Raw genomic sequence first — 23,739 nt, forward strand, 5'->3', positions numbered from 1 at the left:
TTGGTGATGAGCTTTGAGGGGACAATAGTGTTGACTGCTAAGCTGTCGTCAATGAACAGCATTCTCTTATTCCTTTTATCTAGGTGGGTGAGGGCAGTGTGGAGAGCAATTGAGATTGCGTCATCTATGGATCTGTTGAGGTGGTGTGCAAATTGGAGTGGGTCTAGGGTGTCTGGGATGGTGGAGTTAATGTGTACAATAACCAGCCCCTGTGGGGATCACAGACTTGAACAAGGAGAGGTTGAAAATTACTCTGAATTTGCCTGCCGGCTGTTCTGCACATGATCTGAGAAGGCACCCTGGAATACCATCGGGCCCCACGGCCTTGCGGGTGTTGACCTGATTAAAGGCCTTTCTCACGTCGGCCTCGGAGAGCGAGATCACCCAATCCTCTGGCTCGGTGACGGCCCTCACACCAGGCACAATGTTGTTGTCAAACGTGCATAAAATGCATTGAGTTCATCTGGTAGAGAGGCATCGTTGGGGAGATCAAGGTTGGGTCTTCTTTTGTAATCTGTAATGAACTGTAGCCCTGGCCACATGCGTCGGAGCCTGTGTATTATGATTCCACCTGTATTGTCCTATTGCTCGTTTGATGACTCTGTGGAGGTCATAGTGGGACTTGTACTTATTCCTGTCCTCAGCCGTAGCCTCCGTGTTGTCTACGATAGATCTGTGTGCAATAGTTTAGTTTAGCGCCAACCTCACTGCTTACAGGAATCATTGAAGTGAGACCCCAGCCCTCACATACATAGAGAGATGAAGTACACAGACATATAGGCCTCGCATTGTTGGGTTTTGAGTTTGCAAGAACAGCATTTCACTGTACTTGTGCATGTGACATTAAAAAGGTTCAACTTGAACCTTGAAGCAGCACAGTGTTTAAAGCTGCATGACCCTGTCAGTGTGTCCCTCTATGCAGCTCCAGTGTTAGCTGTTGGCCCACATGACACATGACAGCATTCTTATGTAACAACAAGCTGTGGATAGGGCCCAACCACATAACTTGGGCTCATTCATGGGAAAACAACTGAAGGATGTTTTATATTCATTTTTGTCTCGGAGCAAGGAAGTTTATTTTTAGCTACAAGTAGTGTTTCTTGAAGGAAAAAAAACTTTTAGGCAGAGATTTTTGAAGTGACTTTGCTTAGAGTTAATTTTATACTTTAGATTTAAAAGGCTGTAGACAAGGCCCATACCAAAGCCCATACCGTGGAAATGCATTTGGTCACATATTCCCTCTACAGCAGGGCAGGCACTACATCAACACTGCCACAGCCTTAAATAACCTACACCAGCATTCAAACCTATGTTCATCAAGTACAGTATTTTGATTAATAGATTATTTTTAAATTATTTAGCTTGTTTGATAAAGTTTTGCATTTACAACATAAGTAGAGTATGACACTATGATTGCTCTTAGTTTATTTTGCACATTGTGTGTGTATTTTAGTTTCTGACAGAACTGGATATTGTTTGTGCTTTCTGCAGTAATACTGCTACCATGTCTCACCTCATGAATCGGTTATTTTCTTTGATGTAATAATGTAAATGAGTCTACACAGCCTTTCCAGTTTCCCTAGACCGATTATGTTTCTTTCCGCAGCACGCTACCCTCAAAAAACCCTGTATTAGAAAACATACTTTTCTGTATAGTCGGTTTGTCCAAGTGGATTGGAATAGTCACTCATCCAGACAGAGAAGTACATTAATTGATCTGTCAGAGCTAATACCTAGGCCGAGACAGTACACTGTACACGCTCTGGAGAGTCCTGCTGCTGTGTTATGAGTGAGGGCGTGACTAGGGCATGAGTCTTGCGCTGACACAAACAACCACCATGTTCGAATTCTCCCTCCACCTCGCCTCAGTTTCTCCTGTTCCATTTCCTTGTCCCACTTCGCTCTCTCTCTCTCACTCACTCCCTCCCTCTCTTTCTTTCACTCTCTCTCCTTCTACCTCCCTTCTATCGCTCCCTCTCCCTCTCCCTCTCCCTCCCTCTCTCTCTCGCACACACACACACACACACACACACACACACACACACACACACACACACACACACACACACACACACACACACACACACACACACACACACACACACACACACACACACACACACACACACACACACACACACACACACACACACAGGTCATTCACATCTGCTGTATTCCCTCCCCATAAATTTGAAAGGAAATGGCATTTAAATGATAAAAGCATGATGACTTTTTTCTCTCTCTCCTTTGAGTCTCCTCTTGGCGTTTTGAATTGTTATGCAATTATAATCTGGGAGGGACCTAATTTTCCTCCATTTAGTTACACAGTTCTTGGCTCCAGCCTGAAAACTAAGCTCAATCTAACGTAATCGCTTATGTAAAGTCTGACTGAGACGCTATGAAAGAAAAGATAAATGAGGCCCGTTGAGTCCCTGGCTTCAGCTCCCCGTTTCTTATATATCACGTAAATTCTCTCTCTCTCTCACTCACACACACACACACACACACACACACACACACACACACACACACACACACACACACACACACACACACACACACACACACACACACACACACACACACACACACACACACACACACACACACACTATATTTTCTGAGGTGGTGATTCAGCTAGCTCAGAGTTTGTATTGGGGAGGACTGAGAGACCATCACCCCAGAGGTATTAGACTGTATCACTAGCTATGTTAACAATATGACCCTGTAGGGGAACACCTTGACGACATTGCAGCTATGATAACATAAATCCCATCCCATGAGAGAAACATGAAATAAATGATAGCCAACAGACACAGGTTCATGCTCCAGGAGAGTGCACTGCCACTACCCAGATACAGCAAACTGCACCGCCACGCCCAGATACAGTAAAAAATACAGTAAAATGGCTGAAATACATGTTTTCATAAAATCCAGCTGGTGTAAACTTTCACTTAAATTATACAGTATGAACATTGGCAATGTGGAAAGCGTTCCACCTTGTGTCCATTATGTGAAAATGCTACAGTGGAAAGATGATAAAGATTACTTCGTATTTGTGGCTTTATAATGCTGCCACCTAGTGGTTACTCAGTTCACATCAGTCCTACTCGTTTCACAGACCTCATTCGGGTCAGGAGTATCATAAAATACAATAAAATGTATCTCATACCTTTATATTGTTTCTAGTGCACCACATACCGTCATACTGTATGCTGTCCCAGGGACATCAAAACTTCCTTTGTATTTTTACAACAGGCCTACTCTGTACCTTAAGTGTCAGAAATGGGTATTAACATACTGAACCTCTCTGTGGCAGCAATACACCATTATATTCCAGAGTTTATAAGGTGGTTCAAGGGAATAGTGGAAAGTAAATATCTATACAATGGTAACTAGCCCCCGAAAAAATCCACATTCAAATCCGTCTGTTTAAGCTCGATATATCTTTCATGGGATGCGTCTCAATCCAGCACATCTGCCGACACAGCAGTGTTTGACAGACCATGAGACATCCTGAAAATCGGTCTCCTCGCAAAAACATCTGTAGCATCTGAAGCGTTTGGCCTACAAAACTAAGATGAAAAGATGAGACTACCAGAAACAATGGTGTTTTCCCTTTTGCTCTACGACCCCCACAAGCATCACGGGGCTCATCTGAAGTCAGTACCGCCCATCACCCAAAATCTGTAGCGTCCAAACCGTTTGGACTACACACTAATAATATGACATATCCATGGAAAGGTGAGACTCTCACGAACACGTACATATTGGTTGTTTTGCTCTAGGACACCCACAAGCCTCACAATACTGGTCTGAAGGTAGCCCGGTAACAGTTTAAAAAATGAATGGAAGTATACACTGAGTGTACAAAACACTTTCCTAATATTGAGTTGCACCCCTTTTGCCCTCAGAACAGCCTTAATTCGTCGGGGCATGGACTACAAGGTGTCGAAAGTGTTCCACAGGGATGCTGGCCCATGTTGACTCCATGGCGTCCCACAGTTGTGTAAAGTTGTCTGCATGTCCGTTGATTGTTGGACCAGTCTCGATACACACGGGAAACTGTTGAATGTGAAAATCACAGCAGCATTACAGTACTTAGCACACTTACACCGGCGCGCCTGGCACCTACTACTGTACCCCGTTCAAAGGCACTAAATGGCACGCATACACAATCCATGTGTCTATTGTCTCAAGGCTTAACAATTCTTCTTAAACCTTTCTCCTCTCCTTTATCTACACTGACTGAAGTGGATTTAACAAGAGTCATAAGGGTTGGATTCACCTGGATTCACCTGGATGGTCTATGTCATGAAAAGAGCAGCCTAATGTTTTGTAAACTCAGTTTAGTGTCTCAGGAAATTGGTTAAATATGGGTAAATAAAACATGTAAAAATCTATCTCTCAGATATAGGACAGACACTATAAAACAAACCTCCGTTCGATTCGTTTTTTGACCATTTTTTTCCATGTATGAATCTGTTATTCAATGCGTTTCTATGGGGTAATAGCAGTAAGGCCAAATTCAATGTTTCACCAAATAATTGTTTTATAAATTATACCTAAAGGCGTTCTAAAATTAAAAATCAAATAGCTAAATGATCTTTCGTATGACCATCTTAAAACAATTCCACCTGCTAGTGAAACTACCTCTTCCTTCCTTCATACTGGACACAGAGACATCAACATTTTATCCACGAGTTCATCTGACTCTGGGGAAGTATATAAAGGGCTCCACTGCCAAAATACCCAGGAATCCCTTTAGGCATTTTAAAGGACCTCCCAGAGGAAGTTTATGCCACTATTTCGATGTAATTTCCTGTCCTGGGATGAAATGCACATTTAGGTTCTACCTCCGAAGAATGACCAAGCCAATTCATGAAATGGTTGTGGGAATTTCCATGTGGAGTTGATAAACATCAACAAATGCTAACCTTATCTAACCTTATCTATGTACTGTATATATACTGAACAAAAATAATAATGCAACATGCAACAATTTCAGCAATTGTACTGAGTTACAGTTCATAGAAGGAAATCTATAGATTTCACATGAATGGGCAGAGGCGCCGCCACTGGGGAGCCAGGCCCAGCCAGTCAGAATTTGTTTTCCCTCACACAATGGCTTTATTACAGGCAGAAATACTCTTTAGTTTCAGCTGTCCGGGTTTCAGGTCTCAGACGATCCTGCAGGTGAAGAATCCGGATGTGGAGGTCCTGGGCTGTCGTGGTTACATGTGGTCTGTGGCTATGAGGCCAGTTGGACGTGCTGCCAAACTCGGCTTATGGTAGAGAAATTAATATTCAATTCTCTAGCAACAGCTCTGCTGGACATTCCTGCAGTCAGCATGCCAATTGCACGCTCCCTCAAAACTTGAGACAGCTGTGGCATTGTGCTGTGTGACAAAACTGCACATTTTAAAGTGGTATTTTATTGTCCCCAGCACAAGGTGCACCTGTGTAATGATCATGCTGTTTAATCAGCTTCTTGATATGCCACCCTTGTCAGGTAGATGTATTATCTTGGCAAAGGGGAAAAGCTCCCTAACAGGGATGTAAACAAATTTGTGCACAAAATTTGAGAGAAATAAGAGTGGAGTGGATAAGAGTGGATAAGAGCGTCTGCTAAATGACTTAAATGTAAATGTAAATGTAGAAATAAGCTTTTCGTGCGTATCAGACATTTCTGTGATTTTTTTGTATTTCAGCTCATGAAACATGGATAGTATAGCTAGCTAGCTATCTTGCTAACATTATCTAGCTAGCTTATGTTATCTGTGTTGCTGTTTTTGTTTTACTACACCTTATTCAAAAGATTAGCCAGATTTGCATCTATGGCCGATTCTGGAGCTGGATTTGTCATAAGCATTGATTTAGGGAAAACTTTGCCACAGATGGCCTTTGACCTCTTTGACTTTGCCATTTATTGTTATTAAATTGTGGCCATGAATCCGCCATAGAAATAGTTGGAAAGAATAAGATGAAGCTCTGGTAATATGGATAACTATTGAAAGATAGCTGATATGCGTTTTCCTTCATTGTAATGGACACGGTGCGACCTTTGGTAGGCTAGTGGCAGGCTTTGGCTGCGATACAGCAAGGCCAAGTCAGTTCATGCTCATGGTTCTCACAGGGGAAGTGAAATGATAGGCTACAATGATCATTCACGCCACAAATTACATGTAACTATAAGTTCCTTGAATTGTCTTTCACTGGGTTCTTTTCATTATCTGGATAGACACTTGTGGTTTCAATCTCACATTATACCAATCAAAGCATTGGAGCGTGTAGTGAAGAAAAACATTAGTGGTCAAAACCATTCATCTTGTGGCGAGTGGGTTTGCAAAATGCTATCATGCCATGCAATTATACCATTTATAAAATGGCCATATATATATATATACATATTTTTATATTATGTTTATTTTATTTTATCCAGACTAGCTCAAAAATAAGTGAAAATATACAAATGAATCAATGGATTATGATAATTTTGTGGTAAAAAAAAGTGGAGATCCAAAAACATAAGTTTGCACCCCCTAATTGATTTGCTCCATGGGTGAGGGGGCCAAGTGGACACAAGGCTGCTCATCTCAGGCACAAAGAGGTATAACTTTGCAGCTGTTTCTGATTAATAAACAATGTTAGGTGGTAACATTCAAATAAAACCCAGGCCTGAAACAAAACATAGGCTGAAAATAATGTGTATGTCATCTCATAGGAAAAGACACTGCATTCACATGGATTTGCATGAAGTGGGCAGTTCAGATTGATCACTTCAAGCCCAAATATATCGTACTTTGACGAAAACTATGACTCTATGACTTGTGCAACATCAAGCTCTGTCCATGGTCTTTCAGCTCGAAAAAGTGGATTTCTATTGGTGTGGGCGTTTAAAGCAGCAATATGCAGTTCAAACATCAACAAAGCAGACACCCTCCCACAGATTTGGCAAACAGCTGAGGGATGGGGCTGGAGAAATGTATCCACTCTCAAATTCATAGACCGAGCTATGGATGCAAGACGTGATATTAAAATGATAGTTTTAACCATGTTTTGAAGCTATGCTGTACAGGAAAAAGTATGTATTTACCTGCTTTGCTGAATATTGATAGTCTGTGAGTATAGTCAAGGAGATAGAGATGACCTGAGGAGTAGAACAAATACCTATTTGTTTCTAATCATCTTTGCTTTTGAGAAACTAAGCCGGAGGGGGGGTGATAAATAGCACTGGTGCACATAACCACAAGACGAACACAAGGTAGATCATGATGCCCTGATCTGCCGGGGAGGGGTGGTACCAGCCATGACGAAGCATTTTTAGGTCTGCTATATAGGACCTCTGTTTTTTCTGTATTGTGAACTTTCGGCCTCACACTCAAGAGTGTGGGGTCGACCAGCTTCATTATTGCAATTCTTATTAAATAAAGACGATTGTTTGAAGAAATGAAAAAGTCTCACTCACTTGGTTAGAATTTCCACCACAATACAGGGTTTGTTTACAATTACATTAAAATAGATTACAAATAGATTATATGTTGGGTTTGCTGGTGTCAGACCATTTACAGTCTGAAGTTTACATACACTTACGTTGGAGTCATTAAAACTAATTTTTCAACCACTCCACAAATTTCTTGATAACAAACTAGTTTTGGCAAGTTGGTTAGGACATCTACTTCGTGCATGACACAAGTCCTTTTTCCAACAATTGTTTACATGCAGATTATTTCACTAATAATTCCCTGTATCACAATTCCAGTGGGTCAGAAGTTTACATACACTAAGTTGACTGTGCCTTTTAAACAGCTTGGAAAATTCCAGGAAATTATGTCATAGCTTTAGAAGCTTCTGATAGGCTCATTGACACCATTTGAGTCAATTGGAGGTGTACCTGTGGATGTATTTCAAGTCCTTTGCTTGACATCATGGGAAAATCAAAAGAAATCAGCCAAGACCTCAGAAGAAAATTGTAGACCTCCAAAAGTCTGGTTCATCCTTGGGAGCAATTTCCAAACGCCTGAAGGTACCATGTTCATCTGTACAACACCATGGGACCACGCAGCCATCATACCGCTCAGGAAGGAGACACGTTCTGCCTCCTAGAAATTAACGTACTTTGGTGCGAAAATATCAAATCAATCCCAATACAACAGCAAAGGACCTTGTGAAGATGCTGGAGGAAACAGGTACAAAAATATCTATATCCACAGTAAAACGAGTCCCATATCGACATAACCTGAAATGCTGCTCAGCAAGGAAGAAGCCACTGCTCCAAAACCGCTACAAAAAAGCTAGGCTACGGTTTGCAACTGCACATGGGGACAAAGATCTTACTTTTTGGAGAAATGTCCTCTGGTCTGATGAAACAAAAATAGAACTGTTTGGCCATATTGACCATCATTATGTTTGGAGGAAAAAGGGGGAGGTTTGCAAGCCGAAGAACACCATCCCAACCGTGAAGCACGGGGGTGGCAGCATCATGCTGTGGGGGTCCTTTGCTGCAGGAGGGACTGGTGCACTTCACAAAATAGATGGCATCACGAGGCAGGAAAATGATGTGGATATATTGAAGCAACATCAGTCAGGAAGTTAAAGCTTGGTCGCAAATGTGTCTTCCAACTGGACAATGACCCCAAGCATACTTCCAAAGTTGTGGCAAAAGGGCTTAAGGACAACAAAGTCAAGGTCTTGGAGTGGCCATTACAAAGCCCTGACCTCAAACCTATAGAAAATTTGTGGGCAGAACTGAAAAAGCATGTGCGAGCAAAGAGGCCTACAAATCTGGCCAAAATTCAGCAAACTTATTGTGGGAAGCTTGTGGAAAGCTACCCGAAACGTTTGACCCAAGTTTAACAATTTAAAGGCAATGCTACCAAATACTAATTGAGTGTATGTAATCTTCTGACCCACTGGGAATGTGATGAAAGAAATTAAAGCTGAAATAAATCATTCTCTCTACTATTTTTCTGACATTTCACGTTCTTAAAATAAAGTGGTGATCCTAACTGACCTAAGACCTGGTATTTTTACTAGGATTAAATGTCAGGAATTGTGAAAATGTATTTGGCTAAGGTGTATGTAAACTTCCGACTTCAACTGTATAGTAGATAGAGGACTCTAGTGCCCAAAAGCCTGTTTTAGCATGGGCAACGCCATCAAGGACTTTCACCATTTTTAAGTAGTCAACTGGGTAGGACTTCCTATGGGTTGAGGAAGGATCCCAAAATTCCATCATCAGGAGTGGTCAGCCAATGATTATGCATTTGAGCAAACATTCGATAGCTGTAGATGGCAGTAAATTGCCAACCTTGACTTTATACCTGTTCCAACAACACACTCCAGGTGGCAGTATGCACTCTTTCAGTTTGTTTACCAACTCATAGAAGTAGTCGAAGAAGAAAATTGACCACTTCAACTTGGAGATGGCCTCAATGGCGCTGCCAGAGATACAGTGTATGGATATAATGACGTTGATGAGATACTTATGTTTCCGCTCTAACAATGGGATTCATTGTCCACAGAGCGGAACAGTGGGCTGTCAGGCTCCCACCTATTACTCTCTTTGGATTGCCCGGATAATCTCGTTATTTGAAAAATCGATATGTATTCGATGAATCGTGTTGATGTCAATCACCTGTTTCAATGGAAAGTGAGATGATATGCTAGCCTCATGAATATGAATAGACCGTCTAGAACTCCGATATGAAGTGTCTTTTAATATAAAAGTTGCCTGGGATGTCACATGCATCAAACTCATATCAGTACACTCGTAACAACCTAAGCATTATGAAACTTATATTAGATCAAATAAGCCCCAGGTATCAAAATAACAATTCAAGTTTATCTTGACCAAATTAGTCCCGCTCTCATTGCCCTCATACAAAAACTCCTCAACTGCTTAATAATGATGTACCTGGTTAACATGGACAGATTTCTCGGCTATCTGTTCGCCTGCCTCTCTCGGGCGCTGCCCATATGCTCTTACAGATATAGGACAGATCCATAATAGGACAGATAACATTTTGTATCCTCTAACGATCTCTATGGGTTAAACAATTATACTAAGTTAATGAGGCATTTGTAGGTTATATTCTAAAGAATCAATGTCTATACATAATTGATTTAGAAGTCCAAAAATGTATGTTTCAATCGCAGAATGTCCTTTAAATATTCATTGCCATTGTGACCCTTTTCCTTGGGTTTAGTGAACAGCGGTCCAGTAACTGCATGTAAGAACCCAGAGGCACGTGCATTTTCATTCTACTGCAGTTGCAGAAGCATTGTACTCCACCAGAGAGCAGCAGTGATACATTATGTGCTACAACTGGACCAAGCCCTTTTGAATAAATGAGAGAATACTCAGGTCGAGTCCCTGCCTGACTACATTGCCGACGCACACCAGATCTTACAACGCCTGGATAGGTATTTAACATATCAGCTAACCACATCATATGATATTGAAATCTGATACCCGACGGCACAGTCGATGATGTGGCACGCAACAATTGGTGATGCAATACAGCGCCTTCACATCTGGTCTGGCAGGAACTCGACCAGTTTCTTCTGTGGTGGGAGATAACAGCGCCAAGTCTCTCAAGAACTGTAGGGTGCCAAATAGTCTGGTCCCAGATCTGTCTGTGCTGTCTTACTTTGGTTGCAGTGACCATAGGAGTTAGTTGGCAAGACAGCAGAAACAGGTCTGGAGGCTGCAGGTGTAGTTTTCCACCTCCCAGTCACTGAAGCCTCTTCTGACCAGTGTGTGTTTGATGATTTAACACCAAAGCAAAAATGCTCATGTCGAAAGTTGTGACCATAATTTTACAAATAATTACCATCTTATTGAGATGCTTTTACTATTTTGGGCATCTGAGTGCAATCCCAACAACAACATAATTTAGAACACACTGGTCTCTACACTGAAAACATGGACACATAGACTTTCCCTCTTGTCCTTGGAATGACCAAGTGAAAGAGTGTTGAACGAACTGGTATGCAAATAAGAATGATAGTGCAAAAAAAACAAGACTCATCATTAGAGACTCAGCCTATCATTGGTCGCTTCTCTAAACTGCTTGGAGATATAACACACTACCCTCCCTTTTAAATCATCTTTATGACGCTGTTAAACCAATGGCCTTCGGTGCTTATGGAGAGTCTATGAGAGTACAGTACAGCAGTCCCTGGTGGAGACACGGGTCAAACTCAGTTGCATGGTTTGCACAGCCAGGAACAATATAGTTCACATTGGTCGTTTCTAAAAGGATTCATTTGAAAATGAGTAATGGAATGACCCAAATAACTTTAAGTGCCATACAAACTTTAATTCCACTGGTTGCTGCAATAAACAGAGCTACTACATATCAGTGGAGATTGCTTAGAGGATGAAGGGGAGGACCATCCTCCTCAGTGAATTTCATAAAAATAAAAATAGTAAAACATTGAAAAAAGTTATCCCTTTTTAGATAAAACTACACTAAATATAGTCACGTCAACAAATAATTGTTTAAAACACGGTTTTGTAATGAAGGTCTACAGTAGCCTCAACAGCACTCTGTAGGGTAGAAACATGGTGTTGTGACATGGTGAGGTTGGACTCAGGTGACCAGATCCTTTTTATGGGTCTATTTTGGTTTGGTCAGGGCGTGAATTGGGGTGGGCATTCTATGTTCTGTGTTCTATGATTTTCTATTTCTAGGTTTTGGCCGGGTATGGTTCTCAATCAGGGACAGCTGTCTATCGTTGTCTCTGATTGGGAACCATAGTAAGGTACCCCTTTTCCCACCTGTGTTTGTGGGAAGTTAACATTGTTTGATGGCACATAGCCTTAAGCTTCACGGTTTCTTTTGTATTGTTTATTGTTTTGTCGGCGTCATTTTGAATAAAAGATCAAATGTACACTTACCACGTTGCACCTTGGTCCAGTCCTTTTAACGGCCGTGACACGATGAGGAATCAGTGGTTAAGGATAAACATAATACTTTACTGAGAAATATTAACAGAAGGATCACTGGAAGAACAACAAACACTAAGTCTAGAAAATTCACTCAGGAGACAAACGCACATGGCACACAATTAATTTCAGCTTCAGCAAAGGACAACAGAAAACACACCTCTTTTAAAAGGGAAATTATAATGAGTAAATGTGTCATTCATGTCTCTAGGATGGTCTCTGCCGCCCTCTAGTGACAGGTAGAACCATGTCAGGTGTAGCCGGAGGACAGCTAGCTTCCATCCTCCTCTTTGTACATTAACTTCAATACAACATCTAGGAGGCTCTTGGTTCTCACCCCCTTCCATAGACGTACACGGTCATTATGACAACTTCCGGAGGACGTCCTCCAACCTATCAGAGCTCTTGCAGCATGAACTGACATGTTGTCCAACCAATCAAAGGATCAGAGAATGAATATAGTACTGAAAGCATAAGCTACAGCTAGCAAGCACTGCAGTGCATAAAATGTGAGTAGTATTTTTGCCACTTTCAGTTTCACTTACTTATCTAGCAAATGCAGCTGGCTAGTTTAGTTACACTCGTCTCAAACAGAGGGATGTTATGTTAGCTAGCTAGCTATGACTATCCAACACAACACAACACTGGAACTCTTCCAAGTCAAGGTAAGCTTTTGGTTTAACTAATTTATTGCCACTGGGGTCCTCCGGTGTAACTGCTTACTGACTATACACTACAACGTTACTGCGTGATTGTCGCGGATTTACTAATTCATTAGTTCTATTAGCTATGTTGACTAGGACATTAGTTTAGCTAATATGGTGATAACGATGTAGGCTGTGTGTAGTGGTTATGATATGGTTTGGCTTTGAAAGGTTTTTTCACTTGGTCACATACAGCTGATGTGTTGTTCATTGAAGTCCACAAACAAAGGGAAAAGGTGAGAGGAGGAGCTGCATAGCGATGAGAAGGAATACAATGTGGGCTGCTATGAAACTGAACTGTGTTTATGCGTGATTAGGGGTGTATTCATTCCACCAATTCTGTTGAAAAATGTTTCTTTATCAGAAGCAAATTAAATTGGGATAAAAATAGAATAGAAACTCTCATTTGCAACTGTTGGACCAATGATTACACTATAGACAACCAAGATGCAGGCAAGAGTGTGCAAGGCGGTATTGAATGTGTCACTGTCTGTCATCTCACACATCTCTCGACCTGTGCACCTACGTTGTAAACTTAAATTAATAGGCTAGGTTGTAGCAACCTCATGATGGGTATATGGAAAATTAGAGTATAATGTAGTAGCCTAAACCTATAGATGTTACGTTGAACTGGGTGAATGGAATATGAATGACAGGCCATGCTCATGAAAAAGAAATGTCCTCCCTCATCATAAACGGCACTGACCGCCACTGATATTAATGCAGTGTAGTAGTATATTCAACCTATCCCCTCCCCGTCCCTTTATTCGCCTGCCTATAGAGTAGGCTGCTGCAGCAGCAGAGTCAGTGCCGAATCCCACTGTTTCTGATTTTTCCAACAGTGTGCTAATGATGAAATAGCACTGCGGGTTGGGTGAAAGATGGTGACAGACACAGAGTAGCTTTTGGAGAAAATGAACATCCCTTTAAAAACTGAGGATCAAGGGTGAGTGTGTGTGTGTTCGTGTGTGTGTGTGTGTGTGTGTGTGTGTGTGTGTGTGTGTGTGTGTGTGTGTGTGTGTGTGTGTGTGTGTGTGTGTGTGTGTGTGTGTGTGTGTGTGTGTGTGTGTGTGTGTGTGTGTGTGTGTGGCTACAGCACAGGGGTGGGTGTGTGTGCGTTCATATGTGAGGGGTGTGTGTGAGTATATAGCTAGTGTAATGAAGCAAGGTCATACAAGGGAGAGGGAAATGTTTCAATCCTAATTCAGGTGTGATGAAGTGTAAACCCTACAGTCAGGTCTCAGTGAGGAGATGTAGGATCTGTGCATTTTTGTATGTATGTAGGATCATGTGTATTTTTTCTCAGTCCAATACAAGCTTTTTTATCATACGATATGCAGTGAATGATAGCTAGAATTCAAAATCTTTGCTCTGTGAGGTTGAAATCTGTGACTGATATTCTTCTAGAATGAGGCCTATGGAGTTTGATATCCAAATAAACAGTATGTCAAACCTGTACTTGTGAGTTTGATGTTCCTCTAGATAGACTGTGCTTCAGTGGAGGCTGGTGGAAGGAGCTTTAAGAGGACAGGCTTATTGTAATGGCTGGAATGGTATTAATGGAATGGAGTCAAACATGGTTTCCATATGTTGGATTTGTTTGATACCGTTCCAATTATTCCATTCCAGAAGTTACAATGAGCCTATCCTCCTATAGCTCCTCCCACCAGCCTCCTCTGCTGTGCTTCCTTTCTGCATCTGTTCTCAGCGTACCGTTGCTATGGGCACTGAGACAAGTTGTTGCTGAGCTGAGCACGGCAACAACACTCACAGGTAAGCTGGCAGCAGCTTGGCACATGATGGCCTGCTGGGAGGTGTATAAGAGGTAGTAAGGTATCTCTCTCTCTCTCTCTCTCTCTCTCTCTCTCTCTCTCTCTCTCTCTCTCTCTCTCTCTCTCTCTCTCCGTCTCTCTCTTCCCATATCTCCTTTCTATCACTCTCCCTCCGGTGTATCTATAAATCTTTCATTTGTAACACTCTAGCTGCCGCTGCTTTCCCTGTTGTATACTTCCCCTCTCTCTCTCTCTTTCACTCTTTCCCTCTTTTCCTCTCTCTCCCCCTCATTTTGTGAATGGATTGCTGGTTCTCATCAGGGCTCAGTCATTCCCTCTGGCCTGTGATGACTCAGTAGAAGATTATACACTATACACGCAGCTCTGCTCTGGATCTCATGGGCGGGTAGCATTGCTTTATGTAACTGCTTACACCCAGGAGTTCGCTGGCGACAGAGCACGCCAGCAAGTCCCAACAACAATTATGCTAATGTGACAGGACTCCGGTCCCCGAGGGTCCCAGGGAGAACATGGAAACAGTGAAAAGGGTGGAGACGCGGAGGGGGTAAGAGAGAGGGGGGAGGAAGACGGCTGTAACCGCTCCCAATTTAATGCTGATGCAGCTTTGGCAACACAATGTAATGCATGAAGCAATTTAACCTTGCATGGTGGGAGTGAAGTAGTAGTGTACGTGTGTGGAATTCCAGATCAGTATACTGCCTCCCCTGATTCATACATTGCTCCAGGAAGAGCATTATATACAAAAATGAATATAATATTAGGCACTTAATCCAACCTCTCTTTCCTCTTACTCCACCCACCCATTTCCTCCTTACATAGCCTACTGGCTAGGCTTAATGTAGACTTACATAACTGTCACTCTGAATAGTGGGTACATTATTTCCCGTTATGATCTGTCTGTATGGATGAGCCGCACAAACCACCATGTCAAATTTGGCCCATTCTCATTGGCTGCTCTATTTCTGCCCCAAAGAAAACACATCTGGAACCTACTTTTTGGGGGAAATTAGTTGTACTAAATGTGGAATTGGTACCAGTGTCATGGTTCAGACAAGACAGGGTCTGGATTCAATCAAATGATGCCTGCCCTAGCAATACCCATGATCTGTCTCATTTTTCATGCACACATGTCTTATTCTAAAATGTGGAAGCATCGACCTGTGAGAGTACTATACCTGTACAAAATGATTAAGCAATTTGACAATGGCTTCTTATCCATATGTATACTGTGTAAATAAATGCTGAAGTGTAGCTTTGACTTAATGAAGTCCAAGGTTACAACTGAACAATAGCATTGTATTTTGAGAGTTCTATCTCAGATCTCTCCTCTGCCAGTCAGCAGAAGTGTCATAAAGAACTAGTGCTGGTGGTGCACAGTGGGAACTGTAGTGTGATACTACCAACAAGCTTTTATGCCGTCCTCTCCGCATTGTTCCACAACAATGCTGCCTGCCTGTCACCAACTCAAACAGATATAAACGAACTGTGCTCCACCGGGCCTTCCTCAGATTGGATCAAATAAAACAGGCTGTGTAGGAAAAGAGACACTGCACTGTACCACAGTAAACATCCTCCACCTCCTCCCTCCTCCAGGCAGCATATTGGCTTTTGGCAGTGGTGGAGCTGTCATTGGGATTCAGTGCCTCAACCCATCCTATCCCCCCACCCCTCTTTCCCCTTCCCCTTTCCACACTGACTATAAATATGATCAATAACCGCATCGTCACGCAGCTTTCCCTAGCTTGGAGAGCTTTTGCTGAAAGCATTTTTTCACAAGGAGGGGCACATGGAATGCCCATTACAGCTCGAGCCATTGCCAGACTTCCGGAGAAAAAAGAGGGAGAGAGCGACAGAGAGAGACAGAGAGACAGACAGACAGAGAGAAGAGCAATCTTGCAATCTCTCCAGGCCTTTCATGGTTGACACCTGCCTGTCTCCTTCTTTCATCTGAAGTGGAGGATGATGGGACACTTCCTGGTCGGATGGTTGGTTCTGAGAGTTGAAAGGAATCGTAGCACCATTAGTTGCCTCTGTGTAGCACAACTATACAGTTATTTTCAATATGATATTAATGTTTTATTCACAGTGACGGTACAGTAGGGTACAACCGGTGCTGGTCAACGTGAATCACTGTGGGAATAAATACGTGTGTTGCTTGAGATCTCTGTGAAATGCAACTCCATAGGCTCACGTGTCATGCTTTACATTTAAAGGACACGTTCGCTTTTATGAACCAAATCTCTGTTTTCTATGTAAATGTCATGTTATAAAAGAGATTTCTCATTCCCATTGTGGTGATATGAGAAACGAGAAAGTACAAGCTTGCTAGCACAAAAAAAGTAACGCTCGAGTCCAACAAAATGATATATAATGTTGAGGATAAAGTTTGTAAAGACACAAACATCTTAAGACCTGCATCAATATACTGAGGGCATTGCCGTTTCTAAAAATAAGGTATTTGGGTGTTTTTGGAGCCTTTGTTCTTTTGGAATTTGTATTTATTACAAGGCAGCAGCTACTCTTCCTGGGATCCAGCAAAATTAAGGCAGTTATGCAATTTAAAAAAACATTACAATACATTCATAATTTCACAATACATTCATAACGGATTTTCACAACACACTAAGTGTTTTAAACTGTCATCTCTGTTCAGGAATAGATGCTCATATCAGGGATGCAATTACTACTAGATGAAACCCTGCCTTGCATTGAGGCAGTCAGAGAAACCAGGCACACAGTGTATGAAGTAGAGAAGATACAGTTGATCTGCCCGGGGCAGACCACAGACAGACTCAAATAGAGATGAAACCCTGCCTTGCAGTGAGGCAGTCAGAGTAACCAGGCACACAGTGTATGAAGTAGAGAAGATACAGTTGATCTGCCCGGGGCAGACCACAGACAGACTCAAATAGAGATGCAATACAGCCTGTATTAAGGCTGGGAGTGGGTCTGGTCTGGCAGGTTGCTGTGTGAGGTGCTTCCTTTGACACACTGTCATTTCCCCCAGAAAGGCCCAGGCGAAACAGGCAACTAGAGCCCTGCGCCTACAGGGTGGCATTGGATGGGCTCTGCCCTGCCCTGCCGCCACCACCATCCATCTGGCTATATTGAATGTTCTCTCCAGGACAGGAGTGATTACAGAGAGCAGGAGGGGGAGGGAGGGAAATATGGAGGACTCAGTACCTCAACGGCACTAGGATACTAGGTGGCTGGAGACGGGAAAGAATGATCCCGTAACATTGTAAAGAGGCTGTCAGAATGTTTGGTGCTCAGAAGGTGTGTTAATTGGTATACTGCGTGGGGGTATTGTGACACGGCATGTGTGCACGTGTGTTTGTGAGTGAGTGTGTACTGTAGGTGTGAGTCAGTGGAGGCTGGTGAGCTCAAAGTAATGGCTGGAACGGAGTGGATAGAAACACGTTTCCCTCACCAGCCTCCACCGGTGTGTCTTTCTACACATCGCATGCAGGTGTGTGCCTGTTATGTAGCTGTATCTGTAGGACTATATGTGTATTAAACTGGCTCCAACTCCATATGGGTGTCAGTTACTCTTCTGGAGAACAGCCAGGGGGAGCACCAAAAACACCCTTCATCCCCTGCAATGCAGCCCAGCCCATACAGGCTATTTATATTCAGCCCATGTCCTGTAGTGGAGATAAAGCCATCAGCATCCCCTGTCCCATGACTCAGTCTGCACACACAGCATTCACCTGCCCAGGACAGGATAATGAACTACTGCACAGCATGTAGCCCACCCCTGTAGAATGTACAGTGTATCACAGACCAATACACTACATTACAGGATCATCCAGATACTGTGTGAGACAGATCAACAATGAGTGTAGCTATCTTCAAGGATGTGATTACATTTAAACCAAAAACAGATCAAATGTAATCACACACAGATCAAAGGCTCCAGTGTCGGATGATACGAGGAGAATGAGGAGAAATGGAGGGGAGTGTGTATAGGGAAGGGATGTGTGTCTTTGTGTGCCTGTGTATCTGTGTGTGAGAGGGAGATAACAGATGTGACTGTTGTTGAGTTGTGCTTGAATGATGAGCAAACAAAAACAAACAAATACATCTAATGAGCTGCTGTATCAGCAGACGGTCGAGCAAGCAGGCAACACACACCGTCACACATGCACACACATACACACACACACACACCATTGCACATACATCACTGCATGGCAAATACACCACATGTACACGCAGGCACGCACATACGCATGCAGACACACACACACACGCACACGCACACGCACACGCACACGCACACACGCACACACACACACACACACACACACACACACACACACACACACACACACACACACACACACACACACACACACACACACACACACACACACACACACACACACACACACACACACACAGCTCTCACCCAAACCTTCCCTGAATGATTTTGACGCCTGTCTACCATACAGGAAGGATCCTGTACAGATTGGACTGGATTCTATTCATCCTGTGTTTGTCTGCACAGTGTACTGTATTATGGAAGTGTCACACAGCTTCTTTGGTTAGTAGTCATTTCCTGTTGGGGTTGTTGATTGAAATCCTCACTGCACTAGTGCCTTGAGTGAACAAGTCTGACATATGTAGTTCCAATAGCTCAAAGCAGAGCCATATAAAGATTAGTGATGGATGCATACACACACACACACACACACACACACACACACACACACACACACACACACACACACACACACACACACACACACACACACACACACACACACACACACACACACACATGCATTCTTACATACACATACAGTACATCCTTTGGACGGCCCCCCAGCTGCTCTGAGAAAACCTCCAAAAGGATGGCATTGTGGTATTGTACAGTATCACTGGGTGCACACTGGGAGCTTCATAACATGAGGTGAGAGACAACAGCTAGGGTTAATTTTAACAGCTGTTTCCAACAACAACAAACACCTCGATTAAGGATGAAAAGCCAGCGGTATGACGCAGCTCAGGTTAATCTAATCAAAGAGACTAAATTATCCACACGGCGCTAAACAGGCCAATTCAATATACCTACGTCTTGTCATACTCACCCCTTACTGTACTCAACTCTGATTCCATTATAGGGTGATTCCTATCATAAAGTCATTGGATGCTATGGTACTATCTGCAAGCTCTCACAGTCTCATGTCCATCCAGGTTTCTGTTGTTCCAAAAGTTAACATTTCAAAGTGTCTAAGGTTAAGTTTAGGCATTAACTCCAAATTCTTAAGGTTAGGCATTAACTCTGAATGGTTACGGTTAGGCATTAACTCCAAATTCTTAAGGTTAGCCATTAACTCTGAATGGTTACGGTTAGGCATTAACTCTGAATGGTTACGGTTAGGCATTAACTCCAAATTCTTAAGGTTAGGCATTAACTCTGAATGGTTACGGTTAGGCATTAACTCCAAATTCTTAAGGTTAGGCATTAACTCTGAATGGTTACGGTTAGGCATTAACTCCAAATTCTTAAGGTTAGGCATTAACTCTGAATGGTTAAGGTTAGGCATTAACTCTGAATGGTTACGGTTAGGCATTAACTCTGAATGGTTACGGTTAGGCATTAACTCTGAATGGTTACGGTTAGGTATTAACTCTGAATGGTTACGGTTAGGCATTAACTCTGAATGGTTAAGGTTAGGCATTAACTCCAAATTCTTAAGGTTAGGCATTAACTCTGAATGGTTACGGTTAGGCATTAACTCTGAATGGTTACGGTTAGGCATTAACTCTGAATGGTTACGGTTAGGCATTAACTCTGAATGGTTACGGTTAGGCATTAACTCTGAATGGTTACGGTTAGGCATTAACTCCAAATTCTTAAGGTTAGGCATTAACTCTGAATGGTTACGGTTAGGCATTAACTCTGAATGGTTAAGGTTAGGCATTAACTCCAAATCCTTAAGGTTAGGCATTAACTCTGAATGGTTACGGTTAGGTATTAACTCTGAATGGTTACGGTTAGGCATTAACTCCAAATTCTTAAGGTTAGGCATTAACTCTGAATGGTTACGGTTAGGCATTAACTCTGAATGGTTAAGGTTAGGCATTAACTCTGAATGGTTAAGGTTAGGCATTAACTCTGAATGGTTACGGTTAGGTATTAACTCTGAATGGTTACGGTAAGGTATTAACTCTGAATGGTTACGGTTAGGCATTAACTCCGAATGGTTAAGGTTAGGCATTAACTCTGAATGGTTACGGTAAGGTATTAACTCTGAATGGTTACGGTTAGGTATTAACTCTGAATGGTTACGGTTAGGCATTAACTCTGAATGGTTACGGTTAGGCATTAACTCCAAATTCCTAAGGTTAGGCATTAACTCTGAATGGTTCCACGGTTAGGCATTAACTCTGAATGGTTAAGGTTAGGCATTAACTCTGAATGGTTACGGTTAGGTATTAACTCTGAATGGTTACGGTAAGGTATTAACTCTGAATGGTTACGGTTAGGCATTAACTCCGAATGGTTAAGGTTAGGCATTAACTCTGAATGGTTACGGTAAGGTATTAACTCTGAATGGTTACGGTAAGGTATTAACTCTGAATGGTTACGGTTAGGCATTAACTCCGAATGGTTAAGGTTAGGCATTAACTCTGAATGGTTAAGGTTAGGCATTAACTCTGAATGGTTACGGTAAGGTATTAACTCTGAATGGTTACGGTAAGGTATTAACTCTGAATGGTTACGGTAAGGTATTAACTCTGAATGGTTACGGTTAGGCATTAACTCCGAATGGTTAAGGTTAGGCATTAACTCTGAATGGTTAAGGTTAGGCATTAACTCTGAATGGTTACGGTAAGGTATTAACTCTGAATGGTTAAGGTTAGGCATTAACTCTGAATGGTTACGGTAAGGTATTAACTCTGAATGGTTACGGTAAGGTATTAACTCTGAATGGTTACGGTTAGGTATTAACTCTGAATGGTTACGGTAAGGTATTAACTCTGAATGGTTACGGTTAGGCATTAACTCTGAATGGTTAAGGTTAGGCATTAACTCTGAATGGTTCCACGGTTAGGCATTAACTCTGAATGGTTAAGGTTAGGCATTAACTCTGAATGGTTACGGTTAGGTATTAACTCTGAATGGTTACGGTAAGGTATTAACTCTGAATGGTTACGGTTAGGCATTAACTCCGAATGGTTAAGGTTAGGCATTAACTCTGAATGGTTACGGTAAGGTATTAACTCTGAATGGTTACGGTAAGGTATTAACTCTGAATGGTTACGGTTAGGCATTAACTCCGAATGGTTAAGGTTAGGCATTATCTCTGAATGGTTAAGGTTAGGCATTAACTCTGAATGGTTACGGTAAGGTATTAACTCTGAATGGTTACGGTAAGGTATTAACTCTGAATGGTTACGGTAAGGTATTAACTCTGAATGGTTACGGTTAGGCATTAACTCCGAATGGTTAAGGTTAGGCATTAACTCTGAATGGTTAAGGTTAGGCATTAACTCTGAATGGTTACGGTAAGGTATTAACTCTGAATGGTTAAGGTTAGGCATTAACTCTGAATGGTTACGGTAAGGTATTAACTCTGAATGGTTACGGTAAGGTATTAACTCTGAATGGTTACGGTTAGGTATTAACTCTGAATGGTTACGGTAAGGTATTAACTCTGAATGGTTACGGTTAGGCATTAACTTTGAATGGTTATGGTAAGGTATTAACTCTGAATGGTTAAGGTTAGGCATTAACTCTGAATGGTTACGGTAAGGTATTAACTCTGAATGGTTACGGTTAGGCATTAACTTTGAATGGTTAAGGTTAGGCATTAACTCTGAATGGTTACGGTAAGGTATTAACTCTGAATGGTTAAGGTTAGGCATTAACTCTGAATGGTTAAGGTTAGGCATTAACTCTGAATGGTTAAGGTTAGGCATTAACTCTGAATGGTTAAGGTTAGGCATTAACTCTGAATGGTTAAGGTTAAGCATTAACTCTGAATGGTTAAGGTTAGGCATTAACTCTGAATGGTTAAGGTTAAGCATTAACTCTGAATGGTTAAGGTTAGGCATTAACTCTGAATGGTTAAGGTTAGGTATAAACTCTGAATGGTTAAGGTTAGGCATTAACTCTGAGTGGTTACGGTTAGGTATTAACTCTGAATGGCTAAGGTTAGGCATTAACTCTGAATGGTTAAGGTTAGGCATTAACTCTGAATGATTAAGGTTAGGCATTAACTCTGAATGGTTAAGGTTAGGCATTAACTCTGAATGGTTAAGGTTAGGCATTAACTCTGAATGGTTAAGGTTAGGTATTAACTCTGAATGGTTACGGTTAGGCATTAACTCTGAATGGTTAAGGTTAGGCATTAACTCTGAATGGTTAAGGTTAGGCATTAACTCTGAATGGTTAAGGTTAGGCATTAACTCTGAATGGTTAAGGTTAGGCATTAACTCTGAATGGTTAAGGTTAGACATTAACTCTGAATGGTTAAGGTTAGGTATTAACTCTGAATGGTTAAGGTTAGGCATTAACTCTGAATGGTTAAGGTTAGGCATTAACTCTGAATGGTTAAGGTTAGGCATTAACTCTGAATGGTTAAGGTTAGGCATTAACTCTGAATGGTTAAGGTTAGGCATTAACTCTGAATGGTTACGGTTAGGCATTAACTCTGAATGGTTACGGTTAGGCATTAACTCTGAATGGTTAAGGTTAGGCATTAACTCTGAATGGTTAAGGTTAGGCATTAACTCTTTATGGTTAAGGTTAGGCATTAACTCTGAATGGTTAAGGTTAGGCATTAACTCTGAATGGTTAAGGTTAGGCATTAACTCTGAATGGTTACGGTTAGGCATTAACTCTTTATGGTTAAGGTTAGGCATTAACTCTGAATGGTTAAGGTTAGGCATTAACTCTGAATGGTTAAGGTTAGGCATTAACTCTGAATGGTTAAGGTTAGGCATTAACTCTTTATGGTTAAGGTTAGGCATTAACTGAATGGTTAAGGTTAGGCATTAACTCTTTATGGTTAAGGTTAGACATTAACTCTGAATGGTTAAGGTTAGGCATTAACTCTTTATGGTTAAGGTTAGGCATTAACTCTTTATGGTTAAGGTTAGGCATTAACTCTGAATGGTTAAGGTTAGGCATTAACTCTTTATGGTTAAGGTTAGGCATTAACTCTGAATGGTTAAGGTTAGGCATTAACTCTTTATGGTTAAGGTTAGGCATTAACTCTGAATGGTTAAGGTTAGGCATTAACTCTTTATGGTTAAGGTTAGGCATTAACTCTGA

The 23,739-nt window shown here is 41.8% G+C and overlaps 1 protein-coding gene and 1 long non-coding RNA gene across 3 annotated transcripts in view; one reads left to right on the plus strand and one right to left on the minus strand.

The window, feature by feature from the left end:
- The window catches only part of LOC118402005 (phosphatase and actin regulator 1-like), an 85,234-nt gene that overhangs the window by 56,021 nt on the left and 5,474 nt on the right, over positions 1-23,739 (minus strand). The gene's annotated exons all lie outside the window — the stretch shown is intronic.
- Positions 22,326-22,999, plus strand: LOC127911025 (uncharacterized). Its single transcript, XR_008077394.1, has 3 exons — positions 22,326-22,508; positions 22,833-22,913; positions 22,968-22,999. It is a non-coding gene; the product is annotated as an uncharacterized LOC127911025 (long non-coding RNA).

Source organism: Oncorhynchus keta, chromosome 23 (assembly GCF_023373465.1).
Source record: "Oncorhynchus keta strain PuntledgeMale-10-30-2019 chromosome 23, Oket_V2, whole genome shotgun sequence".
Classification (NCBI taxonomy): Eukaryota; Metazoa; Chordata; class Actinopteri; order Salmoniformes; family Salmonidae; genus Oncorhynchus; species Oncorhynchus keta.